Consider the following 23,439-nt stretch of genomic DNA (forward strand, 5'->3'; position numbering starts at 1 on the left):
TTTGTTTGTGTTTGTTTGAAATTGCTTTTGGAAACCCACCGAAAGTCATGAAGCAGCCAAAACAATACAAGGTTAAACATGGAAGTTTATAACAACCTATTAAATGACCTAAAGGAAAAGACATTTACGGCAACGATGAGCCTTGCATTGTAAGTCATGGTTAAAATGTGTTGAGTACCACCCCTACCATCCCTACATACACCCCACTACCCACGTCACACACCTCTGCACCCACCCCACCCCCATAGGCCTACATAATATTACATACCGGTACATAATAATATTTATATAGCACGGCTATAGCTATACATTTAGAAAGTAGGTCCTATAGCGCCAAATTATGACAAATAGGCCTATATGTCTAATTAAAAACAAACCCGAACACAAGTCTGAAGGGTGTAATGAAAATGCCAACCCGCGATGGGGGGGTCATACAAAATTCACCTTTCAATGGAAAAGGGACCTGGTTGACAACAATGGAAATATCGATTATTTCTGCTGTTTGCTCTCGAGATAAAGTGCTGAGTTTGACATTTTCGGAGCATGAAGGGAAAAAGCGTAAAATAAAAACGAAAATTCTGACAAAACTATAATATATAGACCCACACGATGTGCCTTACAGAGGTGGTAAATATCTTTCTTTAGCAAACTATATTAGATTGAGACGCTAAAAAATGAATTCCGTAAAAAGCTCGCGGGCGAACTAAAGGCCTATAAAAATAAAAAATATCACACTAAAAGACAAAATTTGATGCTTAATTTCAACACCAGGATTTAAAAAAAATGTTTATCTAAGCACTATGTTTTTAACTGACATTACTGAAAAAAAAACACATATTGCTTTATATTTGAACGAGAAAATAAATTTCATAGCAAAAAGGTGTATCTCTGAATTGTGCTGATTTTAACATGTATCGATCGACTTTTAGCGCGACTATGCATTTCTAAAGAATCGGTTGTCCAGCGTTCTAACTGCATTCTGTAAAATGCGTTGGAAGCAGAATTTATTTCTGCACAAACACCCCATTTTGTAGTAATTGACTACATATCGACGTCACAGCGTACATTTAAATCAATGTAACCCAAGATTTGAAAGTTGCATTAATTGTATTGATTTTGTATTCAGTATAATGGAAGGAAATCTGTGTAATGATATCTGAGTGTTTTTGTATTTTATAAATGTGCAACTCTCAAATCTGGACCTCACTACATTAAATTGACCAGTGTTTTATTGTTTTCTGGGCTAACGTATCAAATGAGGTGTCAAAATGCGCAGAAATAAATTCTACTTAAAATTCCAACGCAGTTTACAGATTTGTAATACAATAGTCCCTTTTTGAATAATGCCATTGTTTAAGGGGGGTAGTTACATTTTTTGAGTTATTTATTCGATTTTTGACTCAATGAAATATTTTGTGTTTGGAACCCACCTTCATCACTAGCATCGTTGACAAGGACAATTTCCTGCATGCACGGTGGTGAACGGTTGATGATGCTGTGAACTGTCCTCCAAAGAGTACTCCAAGGTTCGTTATGGAATATTATTACAACCGATGTTTTAGGCAGGATCTTGGGGTACTTCAATGATGTACATCTGTGGAACATAATATAGGCTTGGACTTAGTACAGTCTGTGTCAAAAAAAACCAAAAAAAAAACCACACACACCGACATCGCCTGGCTAATAATTATTTGGTGCAGCAGAGACATTAAAATGAATACACGGGATCGATACACGTGAATTGCTATGCACGATTTTGATATCAGACGAAAATCTTCGGATACTGCGTTAGAAAATGATGAATATCTCCCGTAAATGAATTTTTCTCAAGAAACCAGATGTGGTCTCATGCACTTGAAAATACGTGTTGAACAGGTATGATAGTCGTTAGCGTGCGCTTTGAAAATTGGCCGTGCGCTTTGAACTCAAAATTTGACCAAAACTCTTAATTTTATATTGCGTTGGTCCTGTATGGACTACAGCGCGCAGCAGGCTATAGCGGCACTCACTCAAGTGGAGACCATAACCATTGACCGCTATGTCGTATACAAGCTTGCTCACACAGCGAGAAATCAATTACCCCGTCTATTGTCAGTAGCCTTAGTCAGGTCACTTCGCTAATTATGCATCTCATAAGGTCCGAATAAAATGGGCATGGGTGGCTGTGGATTTAACCTACCATGGCGATTTCTACCATGAAGATATCGGGGCGATGTCACTGTGCCACATGTTACATCCCCTCTATATGCTACCAGATATATTCCAGGTTTTGCCAAAGATGTATGCCAAAGAATAGAATGGATTACAGTGGTTAAAACTGACCTGAAATTTATTTATATATACATATATTAAAAGGGCATTTCGTAACATAATGTTAATGTACAAAATATTTCTTGCCGATTAACTCGTTTAGCAAAAATATCGTGAAATTTAAATTACGTTCTGTACAGAACGAAATTACAACACATTGTCTACGGACCAGTGTAATACACGTGCATAACTCGCAAACGCAAAATCGGAATCAACTGAAATTTTGGAAATAAGCTTTTTTGTGGATGACTATGGAAAATGTCATAAAAAGGATCACGAAATACTCCTTTATTGTGGTAATGTTTATTTTATTCATATCGCTGCCCTAAGCAACAGCTGAATTACATGAAAATTACAATATTAAAAAAATATCAAAATACATGATATTAAACACTTAAAATTGCAATATTGCAATTGACTCATTTCAGAACACAATTTGCTACACAGCAATAAATAAGTCATGTAGATAAAAATATAAAAGGAGCGTATATAACAAGCAAAATACCGGTAACTAACTAACCAACTAACTAACTAACTAACTAACTAACTAACTAACTAACTAACTAACTAACTAACTAAATAAATAAATAAATAAATAAGATAGTCTAACTTGTTGTTAAATACATAAATAGATAAATAAATAAATAAATATGAAATTACCCCTGTTGGCGAAAGTCACGTAACGTCCTATTCAAAGACATCATGTTACTGGCTAGAAGATTAAACCCACACGATTTAAATAGTTTCTGGTACTCGTCGTGGTGGGTTGCCATATCAATTATGACTGGTCTTCCCATATCCCCGAGACCTGGCACATATGGGAGCTGCGAAGCTAAAAAAAAGGCAAATTAAAGCACAATATATTAGAACGTATTTTCATAATTATATCAAACTTTACGGAAGCTCTGAAGGGACATGACGAGTTGACGACTTGACGAGATGCCGACATAAATGATGACATAAGCGACAACATAATTTCGAGATGATGAGATAAATTACAACATAAGTGACAACATAATTTCGAGATGATGAGATAATTTCGAGATGACGACACAATTTCGAGATGATGAGATAAATGACAACATAAGTGACGACATACCCGGTAATTTCGAGATGATGAGATAATTTTGAGATGACGACATAATTTCGAGATGACGAGATAAATGACGACATAAGTGACAACATAATTTCGAGATGATGAGATAAATTACAACATGATTATAGGCGTGATTTGGTATAGTGTTGCACCACAGCATGTATTTAACGTGTAAGTCATAATATTAAATATCATCAACATCAATACACTGTGCTCTAATTATACTACTCTACTGGATATAATTTTTTCTTTCATATTAACAAACACTGAAAAAATATACTCATATTTATCATTAATATGCACTTTCAAATAGAGTGCAATAAAAAAAAGACAAAAATAAAAAAATAACAATGACTCCCATCATCATGCTATTTTTTTTCTTGGGGGGGGGTCCCAAATTTACAAAAAGTCAGCTTCAATAAAATTGCGACCTCCCCTATTTCGTCAGCAAAGATTTTATGACCCCCACCGTTAGGTCATCCCAATACAGGCATCAGTCAATTGCTCCTGCGCCTGAACTTTTTACCCGATCATGAAGGGTGCGATGGAGAGTTTTCAGTGCCTTTATCTTAGCATGTATCTGCTCCCCCGACCGTATGGGGCACAGTGTCATCGCCCCGATATCTTCATGGCAGAAATCGCCAAGGTAGATTGAATCCTCCGCCACGCATGGCCATTATACATATCGACCTGTTTAATAGTTCAGTCGCATAATAGACTGAAGGACATCTGACTAAGGCTACTGACAATAGCCCCGATTAGCTCGGTGACTAACCTCGCTGTGTGTCAGTCAAGCATGGTATGCCATAGGTCCTATACTTTTAGACAACCTTCACAATTGGCCTATACACTGCGCTATATAATTCAGCACATATAAATCAGAATTATTGCGGAATTATTGTCAGTTTTTGACTCAAGACGCAAGCTACTGTCTCAAAGCGCACGCTAACGACTATCATATCTGTTCAAAATATATATTCATGTGCAAGGAACCACATCTGGTTTCTTTATACGAAATCATTTACGGGAGATATTCATCATTTTCTACACCGGTATCCAAAGATTTTCTTCTCATATCAAACTCGTGCATATCAAATTCACGTGTATCGATCCCGGGTATTTATTTTAGTATCCCTGCTGTACCAAGTAATTATTAGCCAGGCGATGTCGGTGTGTGGGGAATCCCCCCTTGTCATGTAATAGCGTGGCTATCTCCTCCCAAAACTTTTTTTTTATCCCAGAAATACTTTCCGTGTCTCTCCAAATTTTGAGGATAGCCAATGTTCCCTTGTCATTCCAATTGACCCCTCTATTGCGTTTATTTATATTAATATTTGCAACTGCAGCCATAATAACATCACGCAGTAAATTACTCTGCTCAGTGGCGTAGATTACTTTTTGACATTGGGGGGGATGGAGTTGGAAAAAAATCAAATATAGTCAATCCAGCACCTTTTGGCGACATAATAAGTTTTTGGTTCAATTGTGCGCGAAGCGCGCGCAAAATTTTGCTATTTTGAAGCTAAACCAAATTTACTCAAATGTATAGATTTTCATTTGCTATGGGATTTTACTCATAGCAATATTCCGCAACGTGACTTACTGTCAGAAAATTTGGAATAAGGAGACTATGCGCAAGATTTTTTTTCAAATGGATACTGATAATAATTGTTAGTTTATAGCCTTTAGATTAGTAGAAAATTTAATATTTCTGATTACTAAATTCACAGAGTTTGCCCAAAATGCTCCCGTGCGCGTATCATTCCGCAGCATAGCCAACTACCATAGCATAGCTGCAGTCTAGTCAACTTTCCAATTATAGCTGTAGTCTGTAGGCAAGCTCGCCCAAATTGTCAAAATTCAAAAATCATGTTAAGTATGTGATTTTCGTCTCATATTGAAGATAAATGGCTATATTTTCTGAAAACTTACTTTTTTCTGAGGTGTTCCTTGTTTTTTTACGATTAAATATATCATTCCGCAACGTGACTTACTGTCAGAAAATTTGGAATAAAGAGACAATGCTCAAGATTTTTTTTCAAATGGATACTGATAATAATTGTTAGTTTACCGCCTTTACATTAGTAGAAAATTTAATATTTCAGATTACTAAACTCGCAGAGTTTCCCCAAAATGCTCCCGTGCGCATATAATTCCGCAGCGCGAAGTTTGCATATTCCAATTAGGAAATTAGGGTGGTTTGGAAAAGTCTCTCCTACCTAAATCATTCGCTTACCAAATATAGTTTGCCATTATGCTATTCCGATCCCCTTGTGCTATTAATATATACATGTTTGACTGCTACATTAAGAATAAATTTGTACGAAGGCATTTTGCATCATTTCGCAACGCTTGGAATTGATATTAGTTAACTTTCTTAACATAGATGTAGCTTATTCAGCTCTCATAACGTAATTGTACACTGCAAAAACAATTCCCAGATATGAGCAAAATTTTACTCTTTTTGACAATAAAAAGGAAAATACTAAATACTTGAGTAAATTGTACTCCATCAAGGCTGATTTATTCGTCGGCTGTATTCCATAGTGGCTTATAAGTGGGGCACCGCGAATAAACAACTTTTCGAGAAAATTTGGGTTTGAAGAAATGCCAATTTAAAAGCGAGTTGTGTAAATCAGAAATTCATTATATTTTGTAAATTGTAAACAATAAGTACAAAACTATACGTCACTATGGAAAACACGCAAAACACAATACCCTAACCCAACGTTAACCTTACGTCACTTCGATCGCCGTGTAATCCCTATGGAGATACCTTTCGTAGGCTTTATTCCATAGTGGCGTATAGGTCCGATACGTCACTATGACATGTAGCGAGGTGAATGCCACTATGACATACAATGTTTTTCATTTTTGCCGATATTTTTAATTATAAAATGTGTATAAGAAGTGGCGTATGGTCGATACGCCACTTTGGAAAACATATAATTTCACTTTGTAACTATACGCCACATTTAATGTATTAATTACTACTTAATTAGCTAATTTTGACTGATGAGACTTAGATAAATGAAAGAGAACATCATTAAAAACATATGTGCCAATTTAAAAAAAAAAATGACCAAAAATCACTACACGCCACAGTCGATGAATTGTTTACTCATCTTGTTGATTAGACATTTACAAAGAATTGGGTTCAGACTTTTACTAGGCTTTCGCTGAGTAAATTTTACTCTATGATAAATCCAGGGTCGAGTATTCCCCCTTTGACTCAAAATAAGAGTAAAATGGTACTCAACTGAGGTTGAGTAAGATTTACCACATGAGTTGAGCAATTATTTTACTCAACATTTACTCTTCAAGGAGTACCGTAAACGTTCGCCAAATGGCGCTTTTGGATTCTTAAAAATGTGAGAGCGCCATTCTTGTAAAATCTCAACAGCATTAAGGATACGTGTATGTTAAATTGAGCAACCTGGACATAATGCCTCAGAAAAAAATATCTTGACATGACCCAATACTTTAGGTCACTAGGTTAGTTGCTAGAACAGCAAATGTTTTGGGGTTTCTTCGGGTATTCTTTCTCAAAGTGCCATTGGACTTAATTTGTAAATCGATTCATACGTTATACCTAACTCATTTTGGTAAATCTTTTTATAACATTGTAATTTCTTCATATTTGTTTAATATTCTTCAGTTCAAAATTACATCCTTCTATTGTCTGACCCGTTAGCTCAGTCAGTAGAGGGTGCGCCTTGAATGGTGAATGGTACTTGTTCGAATCTTGATTTCTGCTCCCACTTTTATGGGAACAAGGGTCAAGAAATGTTTTTGGATTTTGACCCCATTTTACGAACGAATATTGTGAATTTTTTAAAATTTAATTTTAATTTTCTTATTTTTTTTAGATAAATAGGCACTGCGAACAAACGGCAACAAAAAATGCTGACAAAATTTGCTCCACCTGCTACCTATCAATGCGTGATATATTCCACTACATTTTAACAGTTAAATGATCTTTGAAAAATAGAACGGCCTCAATGTTTCAAATTGTGTAACTACAGCTGTGTTCACACATGCACTTATTACCGGTAATATTTTATCTAGGCTTATGTCCGATCGAATTAAATATTTCCGCTAATCCCTTAGCGCGTCCACATTTGTCGGCAATAGCGCTACACGCTGTCGAAGTTACGTAATAATCGGATTAATTACCATAGCAATAGGTGAATCATGATGATTACTTGCACCTGTAAGATAAGTATCTTTGAAAAGACCAGTATTTTATTCCATCTATAGCTGTGTTCACACATGCACTTATTACCGGTAATATTTTATCTAGGCTTATGTCCGATCGAATTAAATATTTCCGCTAATCCCTTAGCGCGTCCACATTTGTCGGCAATAGCGCTACACGCTGTCGAAATTACGTAATAATCGGATTAACTACCATAGCAATAGGTGAATCATGATGATTACTTGCACCTGTAAGATTAGTATCTTTGAAAAGACCAGTATTGTATTCAATCTAGTGTTCAAAATTGTTTTCACCTATTGCTATGGTAATAAATCCGATAAATTGCGTAACTTCGCCAGCGTATGTCCGACGTGTTATGTCCGATAAGCCTATTACCGGTCATAAATCCCTCCTTTTTACATGTGCATCATCAGAAATTTTAATCCGATTTTAAATTTTTTCACTGAAAATTCACTTTCAATAAACGCCCCTCTTTAGAAAAAATTACAGACAATGCGCTATGTATGTCATGTAAGAAAAATGCAAATTCAAAAGTTCCAAAATTCAGACCAATTTTGTATTTATGTAGGTTCTATTACTATTATTATTATTATTGTTATTGTTATTGTTATTGTTATTGTTATTTTTATTATTTTAGTTTGACAAAGTAGTCCCATTTTACAGTAGACTTAGCTATATATCGCATTTTATACATGTAGGCCCTACATGGTGGACATCTTTGATAAATGACAAAAATATCATGTTATCATGCTTATGGCTTAATAAATGTCATCTCCATCTACTTCCAGGGCTATACTGCCCCCCCCCCCACTGAGCCCTCTGGATGGTTTACATTTCCTACCCCCCTAGAAACTCGTGTAGGTCATCCCAATAAGGATGGTCAATTGCTCCTGCGCCTGAACTTTTTACCCGATCATGGAGGGTGCGATGGAGAGTTTTCAGTGCCTTTATCTTACCATGTATCTGCTCAGCCGACCGTATGGCATGTATGGGGAATCCCCTCTTGTCATGTAATAGCGTGGCCATCTCCTCCCAAAGCTTTTTTGTATGAGGTTAATTTGGTCAGAAACCCATTATCAGGCGTTAACATCGGGGGGGTGATTGTATAGACCATCCCCCCTGGCAAAATATTGGGGGGATTTATCAAACCATCCCCCCGGGATCTACGCCTATGACTCTGCTTAAAATTTTGCGCGAGTGATATACTCACAGTTATATCCGACAGCCCAGTAGTGCTGCATGTCCACAGGCAATTACTATTACCGGACGTAACGTTTCGATCGGTCTTAACAGCTCTTAACCCTGGTCATCTTCAGCCTTAAATTTTCGGATTTAAAGCACATTACGTCGGATATAGTAATTTGTTTTTATATCCGACGCTCATTCACACTGTCACCTATATCCGATACTATTACCGACGTAATTTAAGTCCGACTGTGTGAACAAATTGTCGGATTTAAAGCACATTACGTCGGATATAGTTATATCCTACGCTAATTCACACTGCCACTTATCAGTCCCAGAACAACGCCAAATATGGATTAAAAGACCTTTGACCTTGGATGTACAACAGCATGTTATGATCTAATGGGAAACTGTGCACATCAACAAACACCATTTCTATCAAAAAGGCAACGTCTGATATAATTTGAAACCACATAAATTACTAGAGTTGGTTCTTCTCTTGGATTTGGACCAAGCTTTAGAATATCGAATGTTGCGTTTTGAAATAAAACAAACCAGAAATTTATCACCCATTGTAAAAGATATGACACATGTACCGAATACATGTACATACATTGGCTGACCTTGTGGATTTCCTGGCCCAGCCATGCTAACCACATCAGGAGATTATACGATTAACCTAGTGCAGCTATTGTCATAGCAGGGTATTATTATGTAATACTCCTGATCCATATTTGGCGTTCTCTTGGACTGCTTATATCCGATACTATTACCGACGTAATTTAAGACCGGTAATAAGTGATTTAAGTCCGACTGTGTGAACACGACTTGTATTACTTTATTCATTTATGCATTATAAATGATCAGATATTTTTTCTTTTCTTAAAAGGATCGAACTTAAGTAGATCAGACCATTGATCATATAACTATCAGACCACGAAGTAGTTACGTAACTCCGTGATGGTATCGGAACCAAGCACTGTTTGTATGGCGATCATTACGATCACGCTATTTTGGTATGCCTTTTTTGTGTACTGATTGTTTCGATCGTGGTTCATTACTTAAGCGCGTGATCCCGTTGACATAGTAACATTACGTAACTTCGATACCGGGCTTCGATACTGAATAGTTGTTGAGTGCACATACTATGGAAAGCCGTTGGGGTATTGTGTGCCTTCTAAAGTGCCTTATAACATGTTCTCATTGTGTTCTGGAATCCTAGCCAGTATTCAATGATAGCTATAGAGGCCTTGCGTTTATCGATTGCTCCAAACAAAGGATTTGAACCGGTTTCTTCCCGTAATCATGGCGCAGTGTAGTCGAATAATCAGACCCAGAACAAAATATTAATTTCTGACATGATCGTGTACTGGGTCTGAACTGTTTCCATATGAAATATTGATGGAAAATTGGACAATAAAAGCACATGGTTCTACATGACAGCCTTTTCCGGGAGCTTTTTAATCCCTATTCATGTTACGTGAATCACGCTATTGTGGACCATCCTTCTGATACTTGAGTGTTTGGACAAGCGGAACGGTCTTTTGTCTACCTCTCTGTTTGTAAACAAACCAGGAGGTCGAAATCGTCCTAAATGTCGGTATAAATGAATCGCTAAATCAATCAGTAATCAATCAATCAATCAATCAACCAATAAATAAATAAATACATAAATAAATAAATAAATAAATAAATAAATACATAAATAAATAAATAAATAAACAAATAGGCCTAAATAAATAAATCTATAAATAAATAAATAAAAACTGAATGTGCCATTTATATTATTATTACAATTTTAATATTATTAATATTATAAGTATTAATAGGCCTTTTAATATTAAGTACAGTTGAATACAAGAAGACATAAAAAGATGTTCATCATTCCGTGCACGAACACTCACTAAATTTACCACTCTTAGAAATTTGGCAACTCCGTATCAATTAAGCAACCAATGATTGTAGCAAAATATATATTTTCCCGGTACATACTATTTATTGCACGTGTAATACTTTTTGACGTCACGAAAAGTATTGTACATACAATATTGTACGTACAATACGGAGTCTGAAGCGCGCTTACTAGTACGGCACTTGGCGCAGTGCAGTCCATTCAATCAAATGTTGTCATCAACCTATTTGATCGTAGTGCATTTTGTTATGTGTGTGTGACGAACCCGGTATAGCATAATTTAAGACATACTTTTAAAGTATGATGTTTTGCATAGACTCTTCAATCGAGTTTGGTGATAAATAATAAAATATACGTGTTCGTAACTTTAAAAATATTTGTCAACTTGTGAATCAAATGTGAATTAAGAAATATATTGCATTATATCCTAACAATTTTGATTAACCTTTTGCGTGGTTCGCAAATAATTTGAAGAATTTTTGCATTGTTTTAGGAAATATTCCACCCAGTTATGTATTCACCACGTGGTCATTTTAATTCCAGGGCTTGTACCACTAAATCAGACTTCTGCCTAAGTTTATCAGTCATATAGTGCCATCTTTACATACAAAATGTGACAAATTGATACAATATTAGCAATTTTAGTGTTCAAAACCATGTTTGAATAGAATTTCTAAATGTGAATGCCACACAGGTTAAAATAAAACAGGAATATTTGGGCAATATTTACGGCTATCTGCGCATGAATATACAAGGCCAAAATGTAGTTAGCAGTCGGAGTTTTATGTATCGCTAGCTTTCTCAACAAGTAGACGATCAATGTTCATAATATTGAGCCATTCATGCTTTGTTATGAAAAATATTCTTCTCTAAGATGATACAAAATTTATAATTCGAAAATTGTATAGAAAAAAAATCTTCTTTTGCATAAAAAAAAGTTATGGAATGTCCGCCGCTTTACATCGCTCAGCTAGGCGAAGTAGTGTATATTTATTCGATGTGAGAATCTGTGCATCACTGTCAGCTAGTTGGTCTGGTTGAATCATTCCTCGTAGCCAGGTAAGTCTTTGCAAATTAGTTATATAAGATGCGACATGTCATTTCAAGACTTCCCACAGGCCTCTCAGGGCAGGCTCAGTGTGTACTACACACGCTACACCCATTTATATCCATGTATCGCATACAGTACTCAGTAGTACATGTCAATTGTCATAGATACATGTAGATACATGTGTATGTATGTCATGTATCAGGTATGTGAGTTTCAGCTTTTAATATACTGCAGCTCCATACGTTTGATGTATGTATCAGCTAGAAATTTCAACAGCTTTGAGCTTTCAAAGTGTAACACTGCTTGAACAGCTGTACACGTGACGATCCAACCGCGATCAAATTAATTAGGTCCTATCACCATGATCACATAAATTTCAAACTACAACACGAACGAACAACCCTTGTCGTGGATACAATAATTAAAGCCATATTATAACGTCTCTGTAAAAATAGATTAAGTAGATCCTGCACGCCATGTACGTACTGTGCATACGTGTTAGACAAATATTTCCATCGTTTTATTCAAAATCTCGGATTTTGACAAAACTACAGCACCTAAAGTCTTGATTTTTGCAGAGTATCTTTATTGACTAAAGTACATTACAATCGTGTAGAAACCAGAATAAAAAAAAATTGAGGGCGTTCTCCTCAGCAAATGTTATGGCTTTAAGTCTTAATTATAGTACGGTACTAAACTAATCACGAGTGCGATGGCATGGCCATGGTTGGATTCACTGCGGTACGCACTCATAGGCGAACACGCTGCCGGTGTACATGAAGCTTCACATCACATTGGAGGCTAGTTCCATCTAGATCACTTGCCCACTTCTCAGTCATTCTGTCGGACGGGTCGGCCTGACATTACTTGTGATAGATCACTTCTTCCATTGCTCGAGAAGTTTAGTCAAGAATTTGCTCACCGATAGCTTCACATTCTAGGTTAGAGACCATTGCATTCAAAATTTAGTAGGATTCGCTGAAGCATGACACCATATAAGGCTAATGAAAGTCGATTCCCAGTTTCCCGTTACCCTACTCCGCTCAAAACAATCTGCTGGCCAAATATTTCATTATTTTGAATAAAATGTTGATTTCTAACAAACTTTAACATACAAATAATTGATAATAGTTGTACAATCACCTTCATGTGGTTGTAAACTACATCTGTAAACTACAAACTGTGATTTCACATGTATACATGGGTAGTTATTGGTTTACACCTGTAACAGATGCAATAATCAAATGGTATAAAATAATGAATAATGAATAATGAAATGGTCACCTACACAGTCATGAAAAGTAATGTAACGGGAAACTGGGAATTGACTTTCATTAGCCTAAATTAAAGCAGGGATTGAGTTTTAAGGCGTGCGAGTGCGATTCGCACGCGCCGCACGCCTGAAAATACGCCGTTTTTTTAATTTTTTTTTTTTTTTAAGTTTTTTTATTTTTTATTTAGAATGTCCCTGGAACTTAAAAATGTCCCTGGAAATATTTTTAATTTTTTTTTTAAAAATTGAAAAAAAAATTACAAAAAGATTTAAAAAATTATAAATTCATGTTCAAAATAGGCAAATTTATAATTGATGTTCACATTACAACCTATTTATGAAGTAAAGAAGCATACAAAACAAATGCATTTTAAAATCATTCATAGATTATTATGTGAACATAATTTACAAATTTGCCTATTTTAAACAAGAATTTATAATTTTTTAAAATCTTTTGTAATTTTTTTTTTAAATTAAAAAAAAAATTCCAGGGACATTCTAAAGTTCCAGGGACATTCTAGGGACATTCTAAATCCAAAAAAAAAAACTAATTAAAAAAAAAAATTACAAATGACACTAGCAATAAGTCCAAAGTCCAGGGACATCTATGCAGTATACACCATTCATTACCCCAGAGCTTTTACCATGGCCATTTAAAAAAGTACATGTATGTTGTCACAATTGCTAAGTTTTAGCTGAAAATGAAATCATAGTCATACACCAGTTTTGAAAAAAGCACACCTTGGTTTATTTAGGTGTGCGATTTGCAGCACACCTAAAAGCACACCTCGGGTTATCCAGGCGTGCGATTTACAGCACACCTGTCACATTGCAAAACTCAATGCCTGTTAAAGCAATGGAAGTTCAGAAGTAAACACAGCCGATAACCACAGGCGATTGCATCAAAAATGTTGCTAAAATTACAATAAATAACCTCCGGTGCAAAAAAATTGCACCGCTATCTGACCAACAAAATATGGCAAAGCACTCTAGCATCGAATGAGTACCGGTAACTATCGTGTGCAAATTTGAAGCTGGAGTTCTCGAATAACCCATTGGTTGCTTTTGCCAAGATTTGGCTGTTCCATCTTGGCCAGGGCTGGAAAAAATGCACAATTTCCCAGGAACATAGTGCTCACTTAACATAGTTAAGATTTCCCCATTTCCCACTATTCCTTGTGTATTTCTTTATTTAGAACTCAAACATTTCCTCCAAATCACAAAATTTTCCTGGAACCAGGTTCCCAAGTTCCCTATTTTTTCCAGGCATGATCTCGGCCCCTGTCTTACAAAAAGGGTACATACACTTGAATTGCTGTTGCAATCAGTGGGTGAAATCACAAAACATGCCATTGCATTGTCCGAAAGTGCATGGGTGGTGCCATAGATCTAAACAGCTTGACCGAGAGAATGTCTGTCAAAGGGGACACCCTCGTGAAATCCCTATTGGTTTGTGCAGGACCTCTTTAGTTCAAGACAATTTCCCCTGTGGTGCAACGGTATGTGGCGCCTTCGTGTCTGAGGGGGTGAACCAAATGGAATTCAGCCAAATCTCAGCAAAAGCGATTTATCACAAGTGACGTCAACCGCCAACCGTACATTTCATGATTTAAGTTATGAACATATGATATTAATTTAACGCTGATAAAAAAAAAAAAAAAAAATAGCAAAGGACTCTAGCATGGAATTCGTATCTACATGTGCAAATTTGACGCTAGAGTTAATCTCAAAGTAACTCGGTTCAGGTCACAAAGGATGCAAAAATGCATACCGTATGCTACTTTATCTCATTATTGAGCCAAAACTGGCAGCATGCAAAACCACATACATATACTGTAGTATGTGCTGTTAAATTTTGTTTACGGTTTACATACCTGTTATTTTTCCAAAAGTATGTGATTTTGCATACATGCATGTATGCAAAAGTACATACTTTTGCAAAATAATTTTCCCTATGTAGTCAGTCTCCTGTAGCCATTTATGCAATTTGTACATACATGTACCGGGTATACATGCAAAAATACATACTTTCATAGCAGTGACAAAACAGAAAATAAAATGAAATGAAATTTATTTTACGCAAAATGGAAATATAATACCCGACTCAAGAGTCAAGAACATTCTCGTCAACAGCAATTTTGGGGTGGCCTGGGCTCACATAGATGTGAGATTAATTTGACAATGTAATTTATGTGTCAAATGCGCATATTTATAGCAATAATTGGCGGTTTAAATGTAAATGACTGATTTCCAATATTTGAATTCTGTAAGTATATGGCCGAATATGATTATTTTGGGTTGATTTTGTGCAATTTATGGACTATAAATTTGATGTTAACTACTGTCACATTTTCTTGAATAAAGCGACATACATATGAAAATTAATCAAGAAAAAAACAATTTTTGTCAATAATAATATAAACCTGTAAATAAACAAACTGAAATAGAAGCGGTATACCTGATCCACTGAAAAGGCATGCTGTGCGGCTGACTACATTGTTAGCACAATAGCTTGGTGTGTACCTTCTATACAATGTTACATAAATAATTCAATAGATGTTCCATCTGTCTCACTTCCCTGGTTCCTGGGACACATATCGCGCACCATCATACATTGAAACATTCATAATTTACAAACTATAGACCATATTATAGCAAAATTATACATTTTTTGAAGAAAGAAGTCTACTCTTTCCAAAAAAGGTGGCAAGTCTTAAGCAGTCCAAGCAGTATTCCTGTATTTTCCACTTATAATTTTGACTGAAAATTTTGTAATATGTCATTCCGTGTACATCATAACAATTCATCAACTAGTGGCAACCTTTTCAAAGTATATATTTAGGTGGGCCATTGCCTCAACTTTGCACTGATAAGGTTGGGTTTTTTATATGTGCTGTGGTTTAGATGTTACATGTTTTTGAGGCGGTGCTTCTTGTTGACATCATTTTCATGCATACAAGGATTTGCACAGACTTGCCCCTACTGACATTTAAATGCCATATTTGGACAGACTGGACATTTTCCTTTCAGAAAATATATACATTTACTATGATAGGGTCTATATTTAGTAAATTAGGAGTGTTTCAATGCAATATGATGCGCGATCCTTGAAATTTACTGCACAAAGGAACACCACTTCATTACACACGACCATTTCCATTTTCATATAAAAATGCAATACAAAGTTAAGAGAGGGAGATCAGTACTGCATGCATAAATTACATACTTTTTTGAAAGTATGTGGTTTTTATATATGCAAATGCAAATACATTTGTAAATAAAGGTTTTTGAATAATAATATGCAAATAAGGACATAAATATTCATAATGATATGCAAATAACATGGCACAAAACTATACTGCACGTCAGGCCACCATTACAATACCAAGTTTGAAGGTGATCGGTGATTGCGTTTAATCTGCAGAGTGGAATAATGAAAATGTAGGTAAAATTTGCAAATAAGCTCATTTATATTCATAAATATGCAAATAAAATGACACAAATATACAACACATCAGGTCACCATATCCAATCACTATTCACTATACCAAGGTTGGAGTTGATTGGTCTTTGCGATTAAGCTGCAGAGTGGATTAATGAAAATGTGGGCAAAATAATTATGCAAATTAGCTCATTAATATTTTCCTGTCTGATGGGCTAATCAAACAGTTCGCTGCTGCTTAGAGATAAAATCAAACATGCATGTATAGGCAAAAAACATTGTAGGAAAGACTAAAAACCAGTAGCGTAGCCAGCGGGGGGGGGAATGAAAGAAGAAAGTGCCCCTCTGACAAAAAAATGAAAGAAAAAGTGCCCTCTGACAAAAAAAAAATGAAAGAGAATATCAGGAGGGCAAAGGAAAAGAAAAAGGGCAAGGAGCCCCTTTTCTAGCAAAATTCAGGGCCAAAATAGTGTAAAATAAAAAAATTTTCCGCGCTACGTGCGCACATTGTAACAATAAAGCCCTTTTTTAGCCGGATAATGGGCAAAAATAGTGTAAAATACCATTTTTTTCGCGCTATGCGCGCACATCATCCAAATAAGGCCCTTTTCGGGAAGCTCGAAGACGTACAGTCTCTATGTATTGTATGATGCAACTGCAATTTTTGTCGTCTGCGCCCCAAAAATTTCATTTTGCCCCCCCCCCCCTGACCAAGAAAGCTGGCTACGCCCCTGCTAAAAACTGTGGATGGTAACATAAATATATTGTTATGAGAAGTTCTTTTTCAACCTATATTTTTACTTTTCCAGATGTTGCGTGTTGAAAGTAGTCGGAGCTGAATATGTGAAACGAGATTTAATACAACAAGAGTGCTGTAACAGTTGCAAAAATACTTTCCTGTTCTCTCTGCTGAACCCTACAAGAGCTGCAATCAGACAATGTTGTACATTTTACAGGTGCTTGAGTTAGGTAAGGTGTATCATGTAGCTCTATGAGCAGGGCTGCAAGCGGCCATATATTTCCTATATTTTTAAGATGTTTCTATTTCCTTAGAAAGGTCTTTTAACGTAAATGCCTCCCTGGACCCCCCCCCGACGCCCCTGTCAGGCTTATTTGTATACATTTCTATAATTACAGGTTGCATTTTTGCCCTGCAATTTCAGTTAATTCTCTAACTTCTTGGGGCCTTAGCCATGAACCTTTACTAGCCCTTTTCACAGTTCATATTGAGTTTTTGCATATAAAATACAGATAATCAGTGTGATGTTGTATATGCTGCTATCTTGTGGGTGCATGCTGCGATGGTCGTTCGATCTCCATACATGAACAGCTATTAATCCCAAGATCGTTAAAACTATTTCTTGCAACAAGACAAATAATTTGAGACTAGTTTCATCAAAATCAGAGCAAGTTCCATTTTAGCCCCCATCGGGGGAAAAATTGGACCTATGACGTCCCAATTTTACTCTTTTGCCCATAACTCCATAACCATACATCATAGATTGGTCAAAGTATACCTTGTTTGAAGTAGTATTACCAGAGAGTCACGATGGTGTGAGTTTTGAACTTTACCCTTTACCCTGTTCTTCCCCGCAAGTAAAATAACTGCCCAATATACCCTTTACTAAATGTTTGTTTAGTTATTTTTAACTTTTTAGGGCAAACTGACCCTACCATATGGGCCATCCTGCCCTGCTCCCTAAATTTGTTTGTCTGCTTTACTCTGTTAGTATTGTAAGGCTTGCAGTCCTGAGATTGGGTTTGTATGTAGCCAAGACACATGGCTCTCATATGGGTCAGTCAGGTCCCTTCTAACCTTAAAATTGACATATAGATACTAGTCGGAAAAAGGGCAAAGACTCCTCGGTCTCCCCTATTGCACTATTTGAAGTTGCTTTGTCTATATAAATCTTATTCCACTTAGCAATTCTGGAAACAATATTATCCAGATACGCAACAGAAATATTCTTATGCATGTCATTTTAAGTGTCCATGTGCCATTTTCAAATTAATGTAATACAAAAGCAACCTGGTCCCAAATGCTTTTGAACTATGTTTATTCAAACAAAAGAAAGGAATTCCACTATTGCTGGAGTGTGGCTAACAGTACGAGTAGATCAGGACATTAAATGTATAAATTAAGTTCCATTAATTATAGAATTTACTGTTCCAAAATGCTAATAACACATTCATGAGTATCCACAGTCAATTGTACAAATGTATGTATTTCTTATTATCTTCTCTTTCTCTGACTCTTTTTATTATCCATAGAATCGTTTGATACCCTCATTGATGCTACAAGGGAACAAGTGACAACCGCGACACAATCATTCATGTTTAGCAGCGGGGAAACTTTCTCAATTGTCAACATCCACAGATGTGTATAAAAATGAATGATACAAGCTGCATAAATATGATGAACAAATATACACTTTATCTATTTAAAAATGCAAGGCTTTTTAAGACCAGCACATTTACATGGATTTGTTTCGAAGGAAATGTCAGTGACTGGTCATTTCATATTACCAGTGTTAGCAGAACTCATTGTAAAGCTGACAACGTGGCTAATAAATTCAAGTCAAATCCCTACCTTATTAGAATGAGAAGCATGTTATTAAAACATATGGAAACTATATTTGGCAAATAATGTAAACTATAATTAGTTGTGAATGATTAGATTTTGTGAATGATTAGCCAAGTCAAGTCCAGTCAAGTCAAGTAATACTTTGTTGTACTATTCAGCAAATTACTTCAGCTGTGTCCTTCTGCTCTTTCTGATTATCACGTAAAAAGAACTACAATCTTAGAAAAAAATTGTTTGAACACTTTTAAGGCCTTATTGGAAATGGTCCCCCTTCTACCCCCGTACAATATTAGCATGCCCAATATGCGCATCTTCACCATATCTTCTCCCAACATTGTTTGGTGGGGAAAGGGAGGAGTATGCTTAAGATGAACATTGAGACAACACTACTATAATCCTTAGTTTCCAGTGGATATAGTGTGCACACTATACTAAGAAGAACATGGGAATTACAGTGGATGTTCGAACACATTTTTTTCCGGGATTGTAGGTCACACATTGCTACGCAGTTTGACTAGCGAATGAGGTGCCATCCGTGCCAATGTGATTCTAGAGTTCAGTCTTTTGATCAAGTATTCTACATGTGTATATGCCAATTGAGTTTGTCAACAATCATAGTGCCAAGATATTTATATGAGGACACATGCTCCACTTTACTTAGCCCTACTATAGGGCCTTTTAAACACACTATATCCGAGAACTGCTAAAACCCACTATAATCGCTCCACCCGATTTCTGGGGAATAGCAGTCACAGAGTTTAGCAGTTCTCTGGATATAGCCAGGTTTTATGATATAGCATGGTTTGGGATCACCACAGTCAAAAGGCTTTATACTAGGGCTAACTTTACTACCCTTCACCACTATAGGGCTTGGAGTTGTACTTGACATCCTGAAATCAATTATCATTTCCTTAGTTTTGGAAACGTCTCAAGTTATGCAATGTTATTTTGTGTATCAAAATAACCAAATTGTTGAGACCACATGTCACATTATCCAATTCATTCCAAGGCATAGGTTTTTAAACATTTAGACACATCTACTTCTACTTGAGAACATTATTACAGTAGCCCTGAGTAATTCAATTTGAAAATTTTGCTTTGTTTACAATTTAAAGCTACTGCATGAAAGTTGGGAATTCCCTTTACCGTGTAATCACAGTAAACAAAGTCAGGACTATTTATGTACTCACAATTCCCTAGTGTAAAGTAGATATAACATCATTTTGGAAATTCCCCAGGAAGTGAAAGGTTAATGTTTAAAATTAGGCTTGGGAATTTCCAGATTACATCGTATTTTGTGAAAGAGTGAATATGTAAACTGGACATTTATTTATGTTTATGTATCAGAACATTATAAACCATGTTTTACTTTTATTTATTCAAATACTGTTAACTTTTCAAACATTTTTTTCTTGTGCATTCTGAAGTGAATTTGGGTGAAAGGTGTGTTTGGCCTTGACGACTCGGTAACAATATTTGACTCACGTTGCTGTTGAATGGCACCTGCTGTCCCAAATCTACAGAGTGTATAAACATTATTCATACATACAGATAATACAACTTCTAAGTTCCCCCTGATAAATGTTTGAATAAATTAATGTAGTTTTAGCCGATTTAAAAACAGAAAAAGCATAATATAATAAAAAACATGTTGTGCATCTTCAGTGTTTTAAGGAAATCCATTCAAGCTATTTTAAGTTACTATGAGTAGTTGAACAAAGTTTGACCATGTTTTAAGAAAGCTGGTCTCTGAGAGCAGGTCTCTTATTTAATCCCTTGAAAAAGAAAAAAATTGTCTTTTAAAAACATCGGATTTTAACTTTGTTTATATGTTTAGTGTTACTGTTACTCCCCCATGGATGTTGTCATATTTCCCCTGTTTTTAATTTCATCCATTGCTAGTGGGTAAGTGTGACACTGATTGTATCCTTTGATTCCCCCGCTGGTCAGTTGGAACAGATTTTCCCAGTTTTTATATCATGTTTTAAAAGTTACAGTAAAGCTCTTGTTAAGGGCTCTGGACTGGTATGGACGTTTGCACAGTATTTTTTTTGTGTAGCATGAGAGCACAGCAAACAAATCGAATTGCATTCTGAATACGAAGAATGTCCTTCTGATATCATGCCATTGCAACTTTTCATTTCAAATTTTGTTCAATTGCTCTGAAACATGGGAAGCATCATTGCATATTTAACACTGAAGATGCCCAACATGCCATACAATTACATAATCGGTTGAAAAACATTTATGAGGGGAAACTTTTAAAAGTTGTGTTACCTGTATCTACCAAAAAAACGTTGACAACGTAAAGAAATCAGCAAGTTAAAAAAACCCACCTCGGCTCACTTTTTGAAACTTGGTCCCATTTGTAAAAGGTACTGATTTCAACTTTATCATATTTATATAAATTTAAAACATTTCCAGAAGTGTTATGTATCTTTAATGTGCAAATGCGATATTAATTTGTAAGCTTTCTGAAACGACCTAAAAGGTTATTATCTTGTTCTTGCAAGGTAAACCAATATCCTATTGTGTTTTGTTTTATAATAATCATGATTAATGATTGAATTAAACGAATAACAAGTAGGCTTGTAATCTTGTTGGAAACGCTGTATTCTGTTGAAATAAAATAAAAACACTGATTTGCTGTTGGTGTTCAAAATGGGACCAAGTTTCAAAAAAGTGAGCCGAGGTGGGTTTTTTAAACTTGCTGATTTCTTTACGTTGTCAACGTTTTTTGGTAGATTTCTTTTCTTTTTATGAATGTAGCCAATCAGCTCCAAGCTTGGAAAGTCATCAGGTTACGAAGTGCTCCATAAAACGAATAATATAACGAAAAATAGATGTTTGAGATTGCTATTCTTGATTCATGAGAATAAAAAATAAATTAACAAAACTTTATCAGTCGTTTATTTTTAAAACTTGCTCGTCACGCGTGACTGTAATGTTAAGATACATTTTAATACACTTTAATTATTCAAGGCAACGTAAATATGTAAAGAAAATGTAAATATGAACAACACACACCCAATGTAGACAATGCCAGAGAGACACAGAGAGTAAGTCCGATTTAGGCCTACTTCAAGTCGGAACTGGTTAATGCGCATATATTTAAGCCTATACTACGGAAGCGTCTAAATGCCCCGACTAGGTAAGATAATCGTGTTTTAATGTTAGTGGTTCTTTGTAGCCCTGCGGGGCAATTTACTTGGCTATCCGAATTTCGCGGTTTGTGGTTCTTTGTATAGCCCTTCGGGGCAACCTAGTTGGATATTCCTATTAAGCGGCGGTTGTCGGCGATCTTTCGTGGTTTGTTGTTTTCACCAAGCCCTGCCCTATATCAGGAGCTAATTTATAGTTAAAGCTTGTTGGATATCCAAATTTCGCGGGTTTCTTTATAGCCTTGCGGGGCAATCTAGTTGGATATCAATATTGAGCGGCAGTTGTTGTTAATCTTTCGTGGTTTGTGGTCTTAATTTGTTGGATATCCATATTTCACGGCTTGTGGTTCTTTATAATCGATAGGCCTGCGAGCAATCTAGTTGGATATCCAAATTTCGCGGTTTGTGGTTCTTTGTAGCCCTGGTGGGCAATCTAGTTGGATATCCCTATTAAGCGGCGGTTATCGGCGATCTTTTGTGGTTTGTGGTTTTAATTGACCTCATCAAGCCCTGCCCTCTTTTGGGAGCTAATTTATAGTTTAAGCTTGTTGGATATCCATATTTCGTGGTTTGTGGTTCGTTGAAGCCCTGTGGGGCAATAGTTGCATATCCAAATTTCGCGGTTTGTGGTTCTTTATAGCCCTACGGGGCAATCTAGTTGGATATCAATATTGAGCGGCAGTTGTTGGCGATCTTTCGCAGTTTGTGGTGTTAATTTGTTGGATATCCATATTTCGCGGTTTGTGGTTCTTTATAATCGATAGGCCTACGGGCAATCTGGTTGGATATCCAAATTTCGCGGTTTGCGGTTCTTTGTAGCCCTGCGGGGCTATCTAGTTGGATATTCCTATTAAGCGGCGGTTGTCGGCGATCTTTCGTGGTTTGTTGTTTTCACCAAGCCCTGCCCTCTATCGGGAGCTAATTTATAGTTTAAGCTTGTTGGATATCCAAATTTCGCGGTTTGTGGTTCTGTAGTTGGATATCAATATTGACCGGCAGTTGTTGGCGATCTTTCGCGGTTTGTGGTCTTAATTTGTTGGATATCCATATTTCGCGGTTTGTGGTTCTTTATAATCGATAGGCCTACGGGTAATCTGGTTGGATATCCAAATTTTGCGGTTTGTGGTTCTTTGTAGCCCTGCGGGGCAATCTAGTTGGATATCCCTATTAAAAGGCGGTTGTCGGCGATATTTCTCGGTTTGCGAT

General features: G+C 36.1%; 1 long non-coding RNA gene across 1 annotated transcript; it reads left to right on the plus strand.

Moving 5' to 3' along the window:
* Positions 1-11,666: 11,666 nt before the first annotated feature.
* Positions 11,667-20,830, plus strand: LOC140150906 (uncharacterized). The gene is made up of 3 exons (XR_011858866.1): positions 11,667-11,781; positions 17,298-17,457; positions 18,760-20,830. It is a non-coding gene; the product is annotated as an uncharacterized lncRNA (long non-coding RNA).
* The last annotated feature ends 2,609 nt before the right edge of the window (positions 20,831-23,439 follow it).

This window comes from Amphiura filiformis, chromosome 4 (genome assembly GCF_039555335.1).
Source record: "Amphiura filiformis chromosome 4, Afil_fr2py, whole genome shotgun sequence".
Taxonomy (NCBI): Eukaryota; Metazoa; Echinodermata; class Ophiuroidea; order Amphilepidida; family Amphiuridae; genus Amphiura; species Amphiura filiformis.